Here is a 17,218-nt window from a genome sequence, read left to right as displayed (position 1 = left end):
TTTCTTTCCACAGACAAAAAACATACTGGTAGGTTAATTGGCCTCTGCCAATTAACCTACCAGTCCCACATTACCCTCTGATGGATGGTAAGCAAGGGAGTAAGAGCCTCTAACTATGCAAGAGTGTCCTATACTGAAGAAAGCGGTTGCAGAGGGAGCTACCCATTTTTAGGGGTACCCCAGAAGTGGCACCCATGTAGAATGAGAGAGAGCATGGAGAGGTGTAGCACTTGTATGACAGTGGACAAGAGGGGGGAGAGTAGCCCACTATAAAGGCCAGTAGAAAGGTAGAGTCGTTGGAGGAGAAACTGCTGAAAAAGTGTTTCTGAGAGATAAAGACATGGGGCCTGATTCATTTAGGATATTAAATTAAGAAGCATCTTATTTAAGTCTCCTGGACAAAACCATGTTACAATGCAAGGGGTGAAAACTAGTTTTCTGTTTTGCACATAAGTTAAATACTGACTGTTTTTTCATGTAGCACACAAATACTTGATAGCTTATTTGTACACTGAAATTTAAGGTTGATATTTGTGTGCTGAAAAAACAGTCAGTATTTAACTTATGTGCAAAACAGAAAACTAGTTTTCACCCCTTGCATTGTAACATGGTTTTGCCCAGGAGACTTAAATAAGATACTTCTTAATTTAAGATCCTCAATGAATCAGGCCCATGGATTGATGGCTTCCAGAGACTCTGGATAGGGGTGAGTGTGTGGCAGCTGCCACCGTAAAACATATGTGTGATAACAGGGAATGAATAGGGCCCCTGGATATAGCCCCAAAGAGTGTCAGCACCCTGGGAGAGATTTCATGGCCAGATGCCCTATGAGACTGAGTTGTGTGTCCATAAGCAGGAGGGAGTGTAGCAGTATGGTTGGACCCTGCAGTCATGGGAGTACTGTTATTTTGTGTGTGACTACAAGCATGTGGAGCAGAAATCACTAACAATTGGGATGTGTAACTTCTGTAAAATATTCCAAAAGTGTATTCCCAAATAGTTAATCCCCGCTTCAGCAGAAAGATTAAAGGAAGTGCCTGGATAGGGGAAATTGCTCCATACAGTAGCAGTAGGAGCCCCCTTGGAAAGTACCCCCATACCTTGAGGAGGGGTCGCTGTGTGACAGCAGCGGGGTTAAAAGTTGGAAAAGAGGGTCCCTGATGGAGGGGAATATGTGCACGAGCGTAGGGCAAGAACTTCTGGACCATGCCTAATGTCTGACTGTGAAAATTATTTGCTCTACTGATGCTGAATAATGTCTGTCCCTACAACATCGGGTGTGCGTGAACTATCAGAAATATTTTATTGCTGCAGTGTGTGCTGGAGGAGTTAAGTAGTCATATACCCTTTACCTGCAACCATTATGCTCTATTTTGCTGGAGGAGAAGAGGAGTTGAATAAAGCTTTATTCTGATTTTGAACTGAGATAACCTGGTACCCAATATTTCATTGGCACTGCACCACACCACTGCACTAGAGTCTGCCCACATGTGAATGTGCTAAACACCCATGTATTCGGGGGGGGAGGGTTTTCTAGTATTGGTTGCTCATACCTGCTAGCTAGCTGGGGCAGAAAGTACTGACTGTAATTGCAATATGGCCTACAGAGCGACCCTTCACCTGGCCACAATATTTAGTCATACTTGCCTACTCTCCTGGATTTTCCAGGAGGCTCCCGAATTCCGGGGAGTCCTCCCGAACTCTCGGAAGAGTAGGCAAATCTCCCGGTCTCTGTAAAATGCTGAAATTCACGGCATGGATTAGCTGGGCGGAAGGGGCTTAATCGCACCACTAAGTCTCCTAACCCCCCTCCCCCCGTTATTCAATACTTTTATTGGTAGGGGCGGGGCTATAGTGACATAATGATGCCATCACACCCCCTCCTACCCTCTGTCACATGATCTGTACTCTGATCTCCGAGAGTACAGATTTAAAATGTAGGCAAGTATGTACTTAGTTTCCCCATCATGAGAACTGTATTCTATAAACTAACATAGTACAAATGTTATGCTCTTATTTTGGGCAGTCAGGCAGCAAAGATACCACTGAGTGGCAAACAATAATTGTGGAATAGGGTTCTCCATGCTCTCAATGCAGTAGGCCCATTAAAACACACTTAAAGAAGCAATTTGCAGATATCAAAAGTTATGTCTTTTTTTTAATACAAGTGTTTTTATTATGCCCTGTCAGTGTTCTTTTCTCACTGGTTCCTCAGTCTTTATAAACGTTTTCCTTCCAATCATCTGTTTTGTCTGGACCAGTGTGCTGTGTCTGCATCTGGACTCTGCTTCTTTCTCCTGCCCTTGACCTCAGCTTGTTATTGGATTTACTATTGACTTCCCCCCACCCTGACCAATGACAAGGGGTCCCTCCCAAGACTTTTCCTCCGTTGGTGGGCAAAGGGGTTGTTTCGGGGGTAGGGAAAGGGGAAAGGGCCTCCTCCAAGATCTCCTGTGGAAGGCAGCTGCATTTCTTAGTAAGAAATATGACTCATTAGTCTTTTATTAAAATTTCTCTCTCCTGCATTGTCACATTTCTGTTCTAATAACTGGAATTTTGTAATGACAGCTATGGATCCAAGAGTATGGAAGAAAAATAAACTGTGTTATTAAAGCAATAATAACAGATATCCATGTCTGGAAACAAGTAAAAAAAACAGTGAATACAAACAGCAGGTACAGGTGAACTTAGCTGAGGAAAGGTGAATAGCAAGGACCAGGAATACACAGAAACAAATAGCAGCTTGCAGAAAGTTCAAAGGAACAACAATGACCAGCAAGGAGCAATGTGAGGAGCAGGCATATATAGTCAGTGGCACAGGTGCGGTAACTAACAAGAGGAGAAATTTATCTCATGCTAGCGAGAAAAAAAGGCAATAATATAATAGCAGCACCTCTAGTAAGCCAACATCAATCCAACATTAGTCCAGCAGAGGCAAAGCAGCATCCCCATGGGCGATGCTGCATTGCAGCCGGAGGCAGATCCTGACATGCATAGATAGACACATAGATATATAATGTTAGGTCTCAATGTTAATTATAAAATACCACATAAGGAGCATTACTCCACCATTGGGCAAATACATGCACATCTACACCTTTTGTATAAGAATATTGACCTAGGAGATTTATTAAAACTTCAGTAACCAAAAGTGAATATGATCATATACTGATACTGAAACATCACTATTACATAGCAGTCCTTGTACAATGATGGTTATTTCCCGCAACCATCACTGCCATTAAATAATTCAGACACATTTAATAAAGAGACCTTATTCTCCCCAAACTCACCCCCACATTCAATAGCCTCCAAACCACCCCATGTTAAAATAATAGTCCCCACTTTTAAATTGCCTCACCATCACCCCACAAACAAAATTGCACCCATTAATTAGCCACCACCTACCTCACACTACATTACCACAAGCCTCCTGTGCCATCACACACACACACACACAGGGGCAATAATGTACACAACCATGTAGGGTTTTTTCTGTAGAAGGGTGGCCTAGAGCCACAATGATGCATAGCCACGCCACCAATTGTATGAACACATACTCAACTATAAGGGGGGCCCCATGAAGTTGTTGTACCGGGGCCCTGAATTCCTCTTGGCAGCCCTGCCTGTAGGTTGTATTTTACTAATGTAATGAGATGCAGGACCCAAGCAGGGTCCCATCACTCTTGTAAAGCCCACAGCTCAATTCACTTGAAACTAGCAGCCTGCATGTTTGCAAGAGAATGAGACTTTTCAACAACTTAGTGCTTGGCTCCTTACATGTGTAGGCGTACATGGTCCCCGTCTATACTATATGTAAAATGTGGGATTATTTTTACTTGTCCTTAATGGAGTATCAGCCATTCAATAACAATAGTGGGTGGTAGCAAGGCAATTAGGGCTGTTCCAATGCCTGGGAATTCACACAAAACCAAATGCCTCTGCAGTCACTATATTAAAGCTGGATAGGCAATCATAGTGCATTACCATTTTGTGATCCAGGCTGTATCTGCTATTTATATATCTGCTTGGGAAACATACTTCTGATTAGCTAAGCCAATCCTCCTCCAAACATAGGCAACCTGACTTTGAGCAACAAGAGGTGGAAATTCTTGTGCAGCTGGTGGTGGAGAGGCTGCACCATAGCAATCGGCAGCTACTTTCCTTACAAAGTTACAAATGAGATTCTCAATATTTCAAAAACAACGCGGTTGTAACAGCAACATAGTTAGCCTATTGGATAATCTGGCCCTGTATTCAAGATTACTATGTATTTTCTGTCATGATCCCTGGGAGAATAACAAAGTTATAAATGGAAGCATAGGTAAAATTGCCTTCAAGACAAAGATATGAAGCTTGCACTTTATGCATACTGTCAAATCATTTGGTGTTATATTTTTAATACATGACCCTAGATAGACACACATGGAAAAACAAAAAATGACATTTCACATGTGAAATTAGTAATGAGTGTTATAAAATCTGATGATATGATGCAAACATTTGCATGTTATAAACAATAAAAGAATGGTTATGTTATTTTTTTCTTTCATTATGTTAGCTGTAGATGCAGAGGAGCCAAGTGAGGTGGAACAGGACCCCACAGGCAACGACGCCAGAGATGGAGCTGAGGACCAGCAGCCACAGGAATAAGAATCTGGGGATAGTGGCCATCGGTCAAAGTGCAAGAATCTTACCTGAAAAAGTATGCAAGCAATACATCTTTGAAAGACAAAATGGATTGAATTGGAAACACAATAAGCATGATCCATACTACCCTGGAGAGATTGACCAATGTCATTGTTTATTCTATTCTGCATCAGTTTATCCTCCTTCCCCTGTGGCACCTTTGTACCCTAATGCCCCTGTGTCACATGTTGCCCCTCCTGCCTTAATATTCCTCTTTTACTCTCCTTCCTCTGGGCCAATGTTTACTCTTTTTCCCCTGTGACACATGTTGCCCCTCCTGCTCCTGTGCCACATGTTTAACCTACTTCCCCTGTGCCAAATGTTTACCCTCCTTACCATGTGCCACATCTTTATCCTCCTACCCTTGTGCAACATTCTACTCTCCTACCCCTGTGACATATGTTGCCCTTCCTTCCCCTGTGAAATCTACTGCTTCACTTGCCCTGTGGCATTTGCTACCCCTCCTGCCCCTGTGGCATCTACTGCTTAGATGGAGGCAGCAAAGATTTAGCAGCATAGTGATGTTGGAGGGCAAGCAAGGGCGCAAATCAAAATGATTTTGTTTATTTTCACTTGTATTTGTGTGTGTCACTATTTTTGCTGTTTGTTCCACAAAATATACAATTCTGTTAAAAAAAAAATGGTACCCTTGGTTATTTGTCCAATTATTGTACGCATTACATTTGAAGCCAACCCAAAAGATACTTACATGTAAAGTAAGAGGAAATCATATATGTCTTTAAGGCCTAATATTTTTGTGAACCTGAAACACTAGGATCGACGTTATCTTGCTCCTGACCTGCAACCTCAGCCTCTTCCACACATGGAACCCCACAATGGCACTATTGTGAAAAAATTGGACACTTATCAAATGCAGACTTTTATTTAGGAGAAAAAGGCAAGAAACTGAATTAGAAAATTAATTAGAAAAGGGTGAGTATTCTAGGATGGAACTCTCAACAATTGGTAAATGAATAGTTGAATTATTTGCATAAAAACTTTCAATAACAAAATATATTTAGATTATATACCAGTCCATTTAATTTCAACAGTTACTATGAACATTAAATAACATATGCTAATATATCCCTAGAGCATTAAATGTATTAAATGTTCATGACATCTAAATGGTTTTTCTTCTCTTTCAATTTGTGGTTATGAACTTATTGGGTAATTAGTAACATTCTCTTTTACTATGTGATGTTAAGAAACCACTTGAGGTTCAAGGATCACAACATTTATTATGTGTATCGAGTTACTTTCTTTTACTACCTCTCTTTTGAGTAGTCATCAGTGAAACAAATGTTACAATTCACCTTGCCAGTACATAACAAATATAACACAGCTTGTAAGGTATACACAGCAATGTGGTGCAGTGTCAGTTATATGTCCAGCCATCCAGAATCTGTTTTAAAGGCGTTGAATAGTCCTCCTATGGAGAGCTTTGTATTTCGATGTTCTTTTCTACAGCTTTGCATCACTTTCTACAGTCCTGATGAGGACACAGGGGGTCTCTACTTGACAGGTAGATACTGCTCTAGTCTTGTGTGCTCACTATCAATAATCTAATCTCTTTATTATACCAAAAATATCTCCATATTCCCCCTTAATCTCTGTTTATCTATGTATGTGCTCTTTTCTCCTTGTTTCACTTTTAGTTGTTACTGTCGCTATCATACCCTCACCTAGTTCCCTTGGCTATCCTAATCTCACTTTTCCTTAACACCATTTATATGACTTTAATCTCTTCTCTTTCCCTTATGGGCTGATGCATTCCTGATGCTCCCTTTCTTAAACTGCCTTTCTCCTGTCATTTCTCTGTTTCTTTCTAATCCGTTTTATACTCTCACTTTCTTTATCTCTACCTGCTTCTTAATGTTCCCTGTCAACTCTATAAGGAGTACCCTGCAGGGTGTTACATGTATAATATTTAATGTATATACCTTTGTGCAGATAAAGACATACCACACAGTTTTGTTGAATAAATAACTAAACTGTGTACACTGTTAATTTTGTGCTTCCCATAGTAGAAGACACCTATAATAACCTCTCAAAGTAAAAACACAGATACTCAGACAAAATAGCTGTGAGAGCAAACAGTCAGCATACTAAACTTGAGCTATAGGAGAGCAAAGATTGGTTTTCATAGAGATATTTTTCGTTTTCGGTAACTCAGAACTTAATAGGTCCCCAGAGTTAAAATTCATTAAGAGAGTAGAAGAGACTGATTGAAGTGAGTAACGTTATTTTAGCAGCAAACAAATGGCATCCTCCCATTCATATCTGAGATAAAGGCGAATCTCTGTCCCTGATAATTTATTGTTTATTCCAGGTAAGTATTCTACTCTAGGCAAGAGAATCAATGCAGTCTGCTACATTACATGAAGCACAAACGATGTAAAAGGCAATAAAGACAGGCCAGAGAAAATTTTTTGTAAGGTGTAGGAGCCTCTGAATTGGGTTGCAAGGACAGAGATTCATCTTTTGCTGTCTTAAAATAGAAAAAAAAATGCAAATTACTTATAGAGCAGAAAATCCAAGAAAAATGTGTTTACCTGGTCTGGCAAATAAAGGCAGATTACCCATTATAATTTATTACCCATTCCTGCAATAATTCACCTTTTTTCTGCATTGTCACTGTGCTAAGGATCATATCGTGTAGTTTTCTTAGCAAAGAGGATGAAGTGAAATAATGCTTAGAAACACAGGTTTGTGGCTAGGAGTGTAAATCACGCCTGGGGCACAGATGAAGCTTGATCTTTAGGCTGACATAATGGCGGACTGTATATCACCTAACTCTTACTGTGTGATGTAATGACATGAAAAGTCAAGTGATTCACGGTAGTAAATGACAAATTAGCGTCCCATTTCAAGACAGGGCAGAGAAAGCATTTTAGCTGGGCCCTCTGGCTGAGGATTTGCGCTGCTGCCAATATAAATTATATATTGTTTTAACTATATTAATTATCTTGGATGCTTGATGGAGAAACGTCTTTTCTTCCAATGGCCTCAATATTTCTTAATCTGGACTTGTACTTTGATATGATACTAGTAAGATATTTTCTGTGCTAGGCCACATTTGATGCCTTCCCACATGTATCCATAGATTTGTTTACCGAATCCCCATTATGGCCCATCTGTATAAAATAAATTTGCATTAATCAGCATTTATTTATTTTTTTGCTGTCAAACATGTGTGTCCCAGTCTATATAGATACATATTGAATATGAAGGAAATTAAAGCAAGGTATTGACTTACAACCTGCTAGCAGAATCTTAAAATGCAGAATGTTGCCCCTAAAATTATGCTGCCTTATGTCTGGGCCTATGGACCTTTATTCAAGTCCAGGCCTGGCTCCAGTGTACGTTTTGTTATGTCTATATTAATTTGTTTTACTATAACTGATCATTTCAGGTTTTTAAGCATTGAATTTAGTAACCGAAATTTAATTTTGGGGCCCTTGGCTTGCTTCTTGCCCTGTGTCTCCTTGTACATTTAGCCTTAGATATGTAGTTCACATGCAGTATAGACATGTTTGATATGCTCTGTATGCATTGGTGAATGTGTATAAACGGCAAGAAGCATTCACAATTCATTTCAATAGCCCATTTATTTCAACAGATTACCTAGCTTGTACAAACCTCATTGAAAGGAATGGGCTACTTAATTGAATGGGAGAAGCTCTGATACTAAGCAATTCATTTTTTGGCAAAAGTGCAAGACCTCCTTAAAATCTATATCCAGCAATAATGCTATGCAGACTGGACTGTTCCCCAGTAAAACAAGGGAGCAATGAGAATGGGATTACTCTGGTAAAGTGGAAACACTAGACAAGACAGGTTAGGCTGGTCATGCTATAACAGAGAAATGCTCAGCAACGGGTCTCTACCTGTTCTGGTGGGAACCAACACCAATCTGGTCAGTGCGGGGCTGTAGCCTATTTGGAGGTCACACGGAACACAAAGGAACACCTTCCTGAGACTTGCAGCCCTATGCAGAAAACAACTTTGACTCTGCCCAGGGCACTGGCCAATACCCTCATTCATCATTTTATTATACTACGATAATAAAATAGGAGTTCTTGCATTTTTTTAATTTAAAGATAAATGTGCCTCAGGAGGTGCAACAGAAATCAAAGTCATATTGTGAGGATTTGCTCTTAATCAACTTGCATCAAACATTTCATCAACTGCTTTGAGCAACCATTCTTCTGCTCTGGACTCTGCCAGACTCCTGGGCACCATCCCAGCAGGGGATAATCTCTTGTGGGACTGTTTATCCTCCCCACCCATCTCCAACTCCTAGGTATCTCCCATTCAATCCTAATATAGCTGACCTCAGAATAACTTTGTAGAATGGGATTTTCCCCGTGAAAATTTTGGACTAGTTAAAAGAACTCTGCAATGTAAAATGTGGTTGTTCATGGATCATCTGAGCTACATGTTGGAATTCTGTCTCCTGCCAGGTCCATCACTGTTTCTGCAGGAAAATCTGCATCTTAATCACATCTGCGAATGGACATCCTGCACCAGCGAACCTTAGCTCCAATGGGAGCTGCAATATTGATGTACCTTTCATATCACCTTGCCTGTGTGATCCTAAAGAACCCTAGGCACCAGGGTTACCCAGTGAACTCTGGCTCTAACACCCTTATATCCTTACAATAACCCAGAACCACACAGTGTTTTTACAACGCTAGTAGCGATGTGAATGGCTGGCGTAAGAGGAGTACTGGGACACCTTACTTTGATCACACAATAATAGATATTAATTGAATCTCTAAAACAATTACCAGTACTGTGCAGCTAAATTAATGACTATAGTCCTTTAACTTCTATGGCCTATTCACGTCAATGGCACTACATGTAGCACACAATTAACTTAAAATGAATGTCCCATAGAAATCAATGCCATAGAAATCAATGGGATATATAGAGCCCAATGGTGCTTAAAATATATTAACTTGCAATGAAGTATATACGCAAATGGAGATGGATACGCATTTACATATATATTTGCGTTCATTATACTTGCGTTTAAAAAGCTAGTGAGACACAGCATCTGAATGCCAGTGAGTAACCTTTATTTGTATCTTATTTATTTGTAGGTAATGGTATTCATACTGGCAGCTAGATTTACTAAGATTCGAGTTTGGAGGTAGTTTTAAACCGCTACACATTGCTGGCGATTTAGTGGTCCAAACCGCCGCATTTACCATAGGGTGGTTTGAGGCTGCGATGTAAAATGGCCGGAGATCTGTGTCAGATTGAAAACAGCTAAACCGCCATCCAAAAGACAGGTTTTTTTAATAACTTCTTCTGAATGCCTCATAGCTCAAACATATGCTGTTTGAGCTTTATTGTCATTCAGAACATAAAAGGAGGCACCATTGACATTTAAATTACTGAGGAAATCATTATTTATCGATTAAGGGGCAAAATTAATTTTTAATTAACTTATGGGGCAAATTTTATTTTTTATTATATTAAGGAGACAAAATTATTGAATTATTATTTTATTTGGGCACTATGTAATGCCAAATTGTGCAGCATAAATAATTATATTCACCAATAACAATCAGTTAATATTATTATATATTCACATTTCCCCCATAATATAAATACAATAATAGTGCCCCCTTAAAATAATGAAAAAACATTTTTGCCCCATAAGTTAATTAAAAATTAATTTTGCCCATTAATCAATAAAGAATGATTGTCCCAATAATTTGCAGGTTGAGCAATCTTACCACTCACAACCACCTCTTTTATTTTGGCCATTTGGATGGCGGTTTTGTGGTGGTTTGCCAAACCTCAGCTTAATAAATCCGACGGTTTGTATGTTCATCTTTGTTGGGATAGTGATTTGTAACATGGTGGTTTTGCAAAATATCATTCTGCCGATTTTAATGGTGGTTTGGGCTTTAATACAGTTGTCGGTTTTAAAACCAACAGAAAAATCGACAAAAATCGTCGGTTTCACCAAACCGCCCTTTAGTAAACCTAGCCTCGAGCCTCACTTATATAGCGTAAAATTTCCAAGGCACAGTACAAAAACAGTTTGATCCATTTTTTGCACAGAAACATCTAAATTTCTACCAAATCACATGGGTTTGTGTAGCAAGAAGACAGAGCTTGCAAAGGAACAAAAGATTGCACAGACAGATGAGAGGAGTTGGGTGTTGCAAGAGTGTTCCTAACAATGGATTAGAAGCAACACAAAATTATCTGGAAAGATAAAACGGTAGAGAAAGAGAATTTCTACGGTGTGTTTCTTGCTATCTAAGGACACATAGCCACTTTCCACTCTATAAACAGATTTATAAGGATATTTTAATTTTGCACCAACTTATAGTTGGTGGAGTTCAGGTCTCGTCCTATATAAAACTCACAAGAGTGCCATATGTAATAAAGGCAGTCCCGGTACTCTCTCACTCCCAAGCATAGTTTCCACCTCTTTAGATAACTAGGTGCATTTCTAGCTTCTGTGTGTATCTCCCAGGAGGAGAGTATGTGTGCACGTTGATATGCGCTGGGCAGATCATCAAGGCAAAAAAAGGAAACCAGTCTTCTAACTATATGAGGTACACTTTATTTTTGTATTTTATATCCCTCTTACAAGAATTCAGTAAAAACAGAAAGTATGAAAAGGCAAAGTAATCTCAACGTAATAGCCTGAGTTATTAAATGTTGGAGTGAATGCAAAACACTGAAATGCCTTTTATGTCTATTGAAAAATCCCTGACAATTTTGTCCTATTTTTGGAAATGTGCAAACTGCTAGTTTTGATTCATGTAGTTATGTTGAATAAAAGTTCTTTCCTTGCTATAATTCATTTTTTTTTTCAGTTAAATAAGTTGCTGCACCAAGACTGCACACATTTTAAAATCAGGATGTATGCGGAAACATTCTGTCGCAAAAAATGTGCACTTACTTGTGCAGGCTGAGTTACACATATCTCAAGATATGGTCAACTTAAAACAAAGCATTATTTCTTCGTTAGACATGCATCAGGTATACAAATGCTTATACTTATGCCACAGGACAACATAGTGATGCACAACATGATGTATTGGAGTGTCATTTACACAATAATAGAATAGTGACTTGACAGTGTTAACAATAAATGTGAATTTTCCTTACAAAATGTTATAAAATGCACATACACCACATTCGACATTTATCGCTTTATAAATAAAATGGGAATCTTCTTTTCTGCAGTATTCCAAATTGAAACGACAAATAAAAAAACGAAAAGATGACTGGGACTTGATAAAATATGTGATGCTAATGAATGAAGAATTATTAGCTGGAGCGGTCAATCAGAAGCGGATAGATAATGCAGCTGGTGTCATCATCATCACCACGTAAAATGATATAACTCTTAAACAGGGTATGACATAGAAATTGAGAGGTGGAGAGTGGGCACGTCGGTGGTGTGCTAGCAGGAATTTATAAAGTTAAAACAAGACATGAGAAGGGGTTCAAGGAAAGCCTGTTAACAGCAGCCTCATTCTGGGTGATAGCTGCTCTATATGTGTCGACACTTTCTACCTATTATCATCAGTTTACTATGGGAATTGTGGCTTGTAATATTTGATGAACTATAATGAATTTTACTATGAGAGTGTTTTAATAAATATTGATATGTTTTTATATAAATGGGTTAATGGTATGTATCTCTTTCTTCTTGATTTATTACATGTGAATTAACTATGGCCTCTTTTCCTGTTGCCTGGGGAAAATATCTCTACACCTGTTGTTGATTTAGAATATCAAGTTCCTATTAGAGATGTTCACTGGTGTTCTGGTTTTGGTTTTGGTTTTGAATCTGGATTAACTTCGTGTTTTGGTTTTGGTTTTGACAAAAACTGTCCATGCGTGTTTTGGTTTTGGTTTTGGATCCCTATTTTTTTCTAAAATCCCTATTTTTTTTTTGCTAAAATCACATACTTTTGCTCCTTTTTTACTACATTATTATTAACCTCAATAACACTAATTTCAAGTCATTTGCAATCCATTTTGACCACCTCACAGGTCACAATATTATTTTCATACACTTTCAAACAAAGACTGCAGCGACCTGGCTGGATGCTAAGCGACAGAGCAATGACACAAACACACGGCAGTTCATAGCACATCTAAGAAACATTGCCACACAGCAGTGGCAGAAAAGAAAAGTGGTGCAAGATGGAATTGTCCACTCACCCTTATGTAAGATATTGAAAAGGACATGTTTAGTGTAACAACAAAAGCACTCCAGCGACAAGCAATGCCACCTTTGTGCTGAAGTGCTTGGTTTGTTTGGGCCCCCACAAAACAAGCTACCAATAGCTTAGCTGCCTTAGCCTAACAGTGCTACCAATGAACTCTTCATAATTAACCATGTCTGCTCGTGCTGCATCTTCAGTCTCCTTCTCCTCTCTGGATACCTCACTCTCATCCCTGAAGAACTGACAAACTTATGTAGACACAGGATTGGATATTGCAACTGGAGAGGCATTAGATCTGCTTCAGACAGACTGTGACACGGAACATGGGGGCAGCATGGAATTTGTCATGTTAGAATAAGCTGCATTGAACAGAGATTTAAACCAATATATAGATGCAGTTGAGGAGGCTGTGCTTAAGTTAAAATGTGATCCACTGCATGAGATTTCAGATTTAAGAGAGCTTGTACATGAGAGATATACTGCGCTTCAAGAGAATAATACAGAGGACACCCTGAGGCAGGACGATAAATATGTCCAGTTTAAAGAACAGCTAAGAGACCTGAGAAAACAAATGGATGTGCCACTGGCCCCTGCAGACTAAGTTTTGGAAGATGAAGACGAGGAGATCCCCATGACCCAGAGCACATGGCTGGTATAGTGAAACTGAGAATGAAGCATGAAATCAGTTATGATTCATTTGACAGCTCCACCCGTTCCTTGGATAACTGTGGTAATTCTACAGCTAATACATGGCAACAAGCGCTGCCCCCTCCAGGATGCATGCTTTTGTCAGACGAAGACCAATCCAGGGTGCCAGACAATGCAATAAAAAGAGCCATTGAAATTCACAGCAAAATGCAAGTTCATCACTGAGCTTCGAATCAGCCCGAATTCCCCAAAAATTATAATATAGTTAGATACCTTTGAAGAGAAGTGCAGATTACAAACACTTTGTGCAATACTGATCAGATAGCAGGAAAGTGGAAGGTTTGAGTAATATATATGCACATCTATTTAGACATGCTTATGCTTACATTACTTCAGCAAGCAATGTTGTTCTTTGTTAATAAAACTGTTGTCTTTATACCATTCAAAAAAAAATAAAAATCCAAATAAAAAAATCCTCCACCATTCTTGTGGGTTTTATTATTTTTAATAAATGTATGTGGTTTATAAGAGGGTGTTGTGCCTTTGTAAACTTTTTTCTTTGTGGAACTACAGGGCCCAGCAAGCCAGGGATGTCAGGGCATGTTGGCACTTGTGGTTCTCCAAGTGCCAACATGCCCTGGCTGCCGTGGGTATGCTGGTGCTTGTAGTTATACAAGCACCAGCATGGCCACACTGTTTTTGGCAACCTGGCTGGTTGGGACTTGTAGTTCCACAAACAAAATTGGTGTCAGTTAGTTTTTTTTACTACTTTACGCCGTATTACCCTACTACCCACAGCCCAGGGGTAGTAGGAAGAACCCTAGTGCTATCAGCACTGGGCTGGTTCTTTCTAGGGGGGGGGGCCGCTCATTTTTTTCAGCGGACCCCACTCCCTAGGGAATCCAGCCCAGCGCTGAACAGTCTAGGGTTGGTTAGTCATTATGGCAGGGGGACCCCTGCCGCGCGTCCCCCTGCTATAGTGCCGCCAACCCTGGCTGGTTTGCCTAGTGCTGGTAAAGTGAAAATCGGGGGAACCCCACGCAAAATTTTTCCCCGATTTTCACGGGACCAGCACTAGTCAGGCAGCACTAGGGTTAAGCATTAATAGTGGGGGGACCTCACGCTTTTTTTTTTTTCAACTTTTATCTATTCTTTACAGTTTTAAAACTGCCAGGGCAGTGTAACAGTGATGTGTTTGTACAACACGCTGCTATCAAGCAGCGTGTTGTATCTGGCGTGTTTAGAAGCAAACTCTCCTGAGTTTGCTAACTCGCAGCTTCATACATTTGAGAGCTGTATAGCTGCAGTGGCAACAGTGGTGAGTTTGATCTCTGGCGATTTTGCAAACAGCGATTTTGACAGAAGCACAACTCTGGCGATTTTGCATGAAATCTCAGCTTCATACATCGGCGAGTTTCAACTCTCCCGAGAAAATCGCTGGAATTGCAAAATCGCACTTTGATACATTTACCCCCAGATGTCATAATGTTGTGCTGAGTCATCTGCATCATCCCTGGGTCTCTTGGGAAGGCTAAGTTTTTTCCTAGCAGCAGCTGACTAAGAAACTGAAGGAGGAGACGCCATCCTGTCACGTAACACTTGAGATGTCATCTTGCTCACCAGAAGATCATTGCATCTCTTCAGATCTGGGTCAGTTGGAAACAAAGAGAAGACATAGCTCTTAAACCTAGGATCAAGCATAGTCGCCAAAATGTAGTGATCCGATTTCAATATTTTGAGAACTCTTGGACCCTGGAGAAGCGAATAAAGTACTTGATCTACAACTCTATGACATACTTGGCATAGTTGCTTTGTTTAATCTCCTCCTTCAGTTTCTCAAGCTGCTTTTCAAAAAGTCTAATTGCGGGAATCACTTGGCTGAAGCTAGCAGTGTCTGAACTTACTTCACAGGTGACTGCTCCGAATGACTTCAGCACCTTGCACAACACGTAAAGTATTCTCCACTGCGCTTGAGTAAAATACATCCCTCCTCTTTTCCCAATGTCATGGCTTGTGGAGTAAGCGTGGATGGCTTTTTGCTGTTCCTCCATCCTCAGAAGCATATACAGGGTGGAATTCCACCTTGCTGGAACCTCTTTCTTCACTTGGTGGAAGGGCAATTTAAATTACTCTTCTTGCTGCTGCAATCTCCTACATGCTGTTGCCGAATGCCGGAAATGTCCAAATATTTTATGAGCTACGGACAGCATCTCCTACATGTCCCTGTCATTTTTTAAAAAGCTCTGCACCACCAAGTATATTGTGCAAGCAAACCAGGAAATGTGATGGAATTCACCCAGCTGTAATGCTCTCACAATATTGGTGGCGTTCTCAGAAATGACATATCCTGAGAAGAATCCAAGTGGGGTAAGCCATGTTGCAATGACATTCCTTTGTTTTTGTAACAGATTGTCAGCTGTATGCCTCTTAGTGAAGCCGGTGAAACACAGAGTAGCCTGCCTCTGAAAAATGTGACGCACTTGGGTACATGCTGCTGTTGTTCATGCTGGTGAAGGCGAATCACCAACCCAGTGGGTAGTGGATATTGGACACAGATCTAATACTAGCATAGTTGACATGACGTCTGTGATCCACTTTGTGACTGGGTGACAGCTTTCACACTTGCTTCCTCTTGCAAAGGATTGTTTAACAGGCAATTGTGTTAAATTATCAGTAGTCTTCTTCTTGGTCTGCTTCTGGGATGAAGATCCACTACTAGCAGCAGCAGCAGCAGCAGTTGGACTAATGCTCAAGAATTCTTCTGAGGAATCCAGGATAGTGCAGAGTCATCTAGCCTTTGTAACTTGGATGCAGGACTAACTCCGATCGGTACTGAGGATATTGATGAGGACGGTGTTGTGGGTGTAAATTGCAGGTGTTGGGAACTAGCTAAGGGAAGGGATCTAGCTGTTGCTGGACTGCTTTTGTAATTTTTTTTATCATAAGTTTCCGATTTTTCCAACAGCTTGACATGAACTTGCTTCAAATGGCGTAACATGGATGAGGTTCCTAGATGGTTAAGGTCTCTATCTCTACTGACTGTGGCTTTACAAACGCTACAAATGGCTAGACAACTGTTGTCAGGATTTGGGTAAAAACAATTCCACACATAGGAGGTGGATTTTTTTATTTTATGCCCAGGCATGACAATGGCCTTCTTATTATCACGTGCAAGAACTGCTTCCACTGGTGCAGGACTTACACAAACAACATCAATAGCACCCATGTCAGCTACACAAATATCCCCAGCATTCTGTTGCAATTTCAAAGTGGCATCCTCAATTTCTGTATCACCGGCTACACTTGAGCTGTTCATGCACACATCTGCAGACATGCTGTAAGGGGCCTTATTTAAGGGTACACTATCAGAAAAGTCAGGCTTACACATAGCACTCGTGGATAGACTCTCCTCAGGGTTTTGTGTCATTTATGAATCTGAACACACAGTTTCTTCTAATGCCTTACTGTTTTCTTCCAGCTTGGCTTTTACACGTACAAGTATTTGGGCACCACTTTTTGTGCAGATAATTTTGCCTGGATTACAGGTCTTTTTATTTGACCAAGTTAAAAGTTGACTTAAAAACACAATGAACTTTAACATAGGCTTTAGCAGATGACGTAGAGGGATTACTATCATCATGACTGGTGCCAGCAGCTGCTTGGTGCTC

This window comes from Mixophyes fleayi, chromosome 1 (genome assembly GCF_038048845.1).
Source record: "Mixophyes fleayi isolate aMixFle1 chromosome 1, aMixFle1.hap1, whole genome shotgun sequence".
Classification (NCBI taxonomy): Eukaryota; Metazoa; Chordata; class Amphibia; order Anura; family Limnodynastidae; genus Mixophyes; species Mixophyes fleayi.
The sequence above is the reverse complement of the archived record's forward strand: the minus strand, read 5'-3'. Positions refer to the sequence as shown.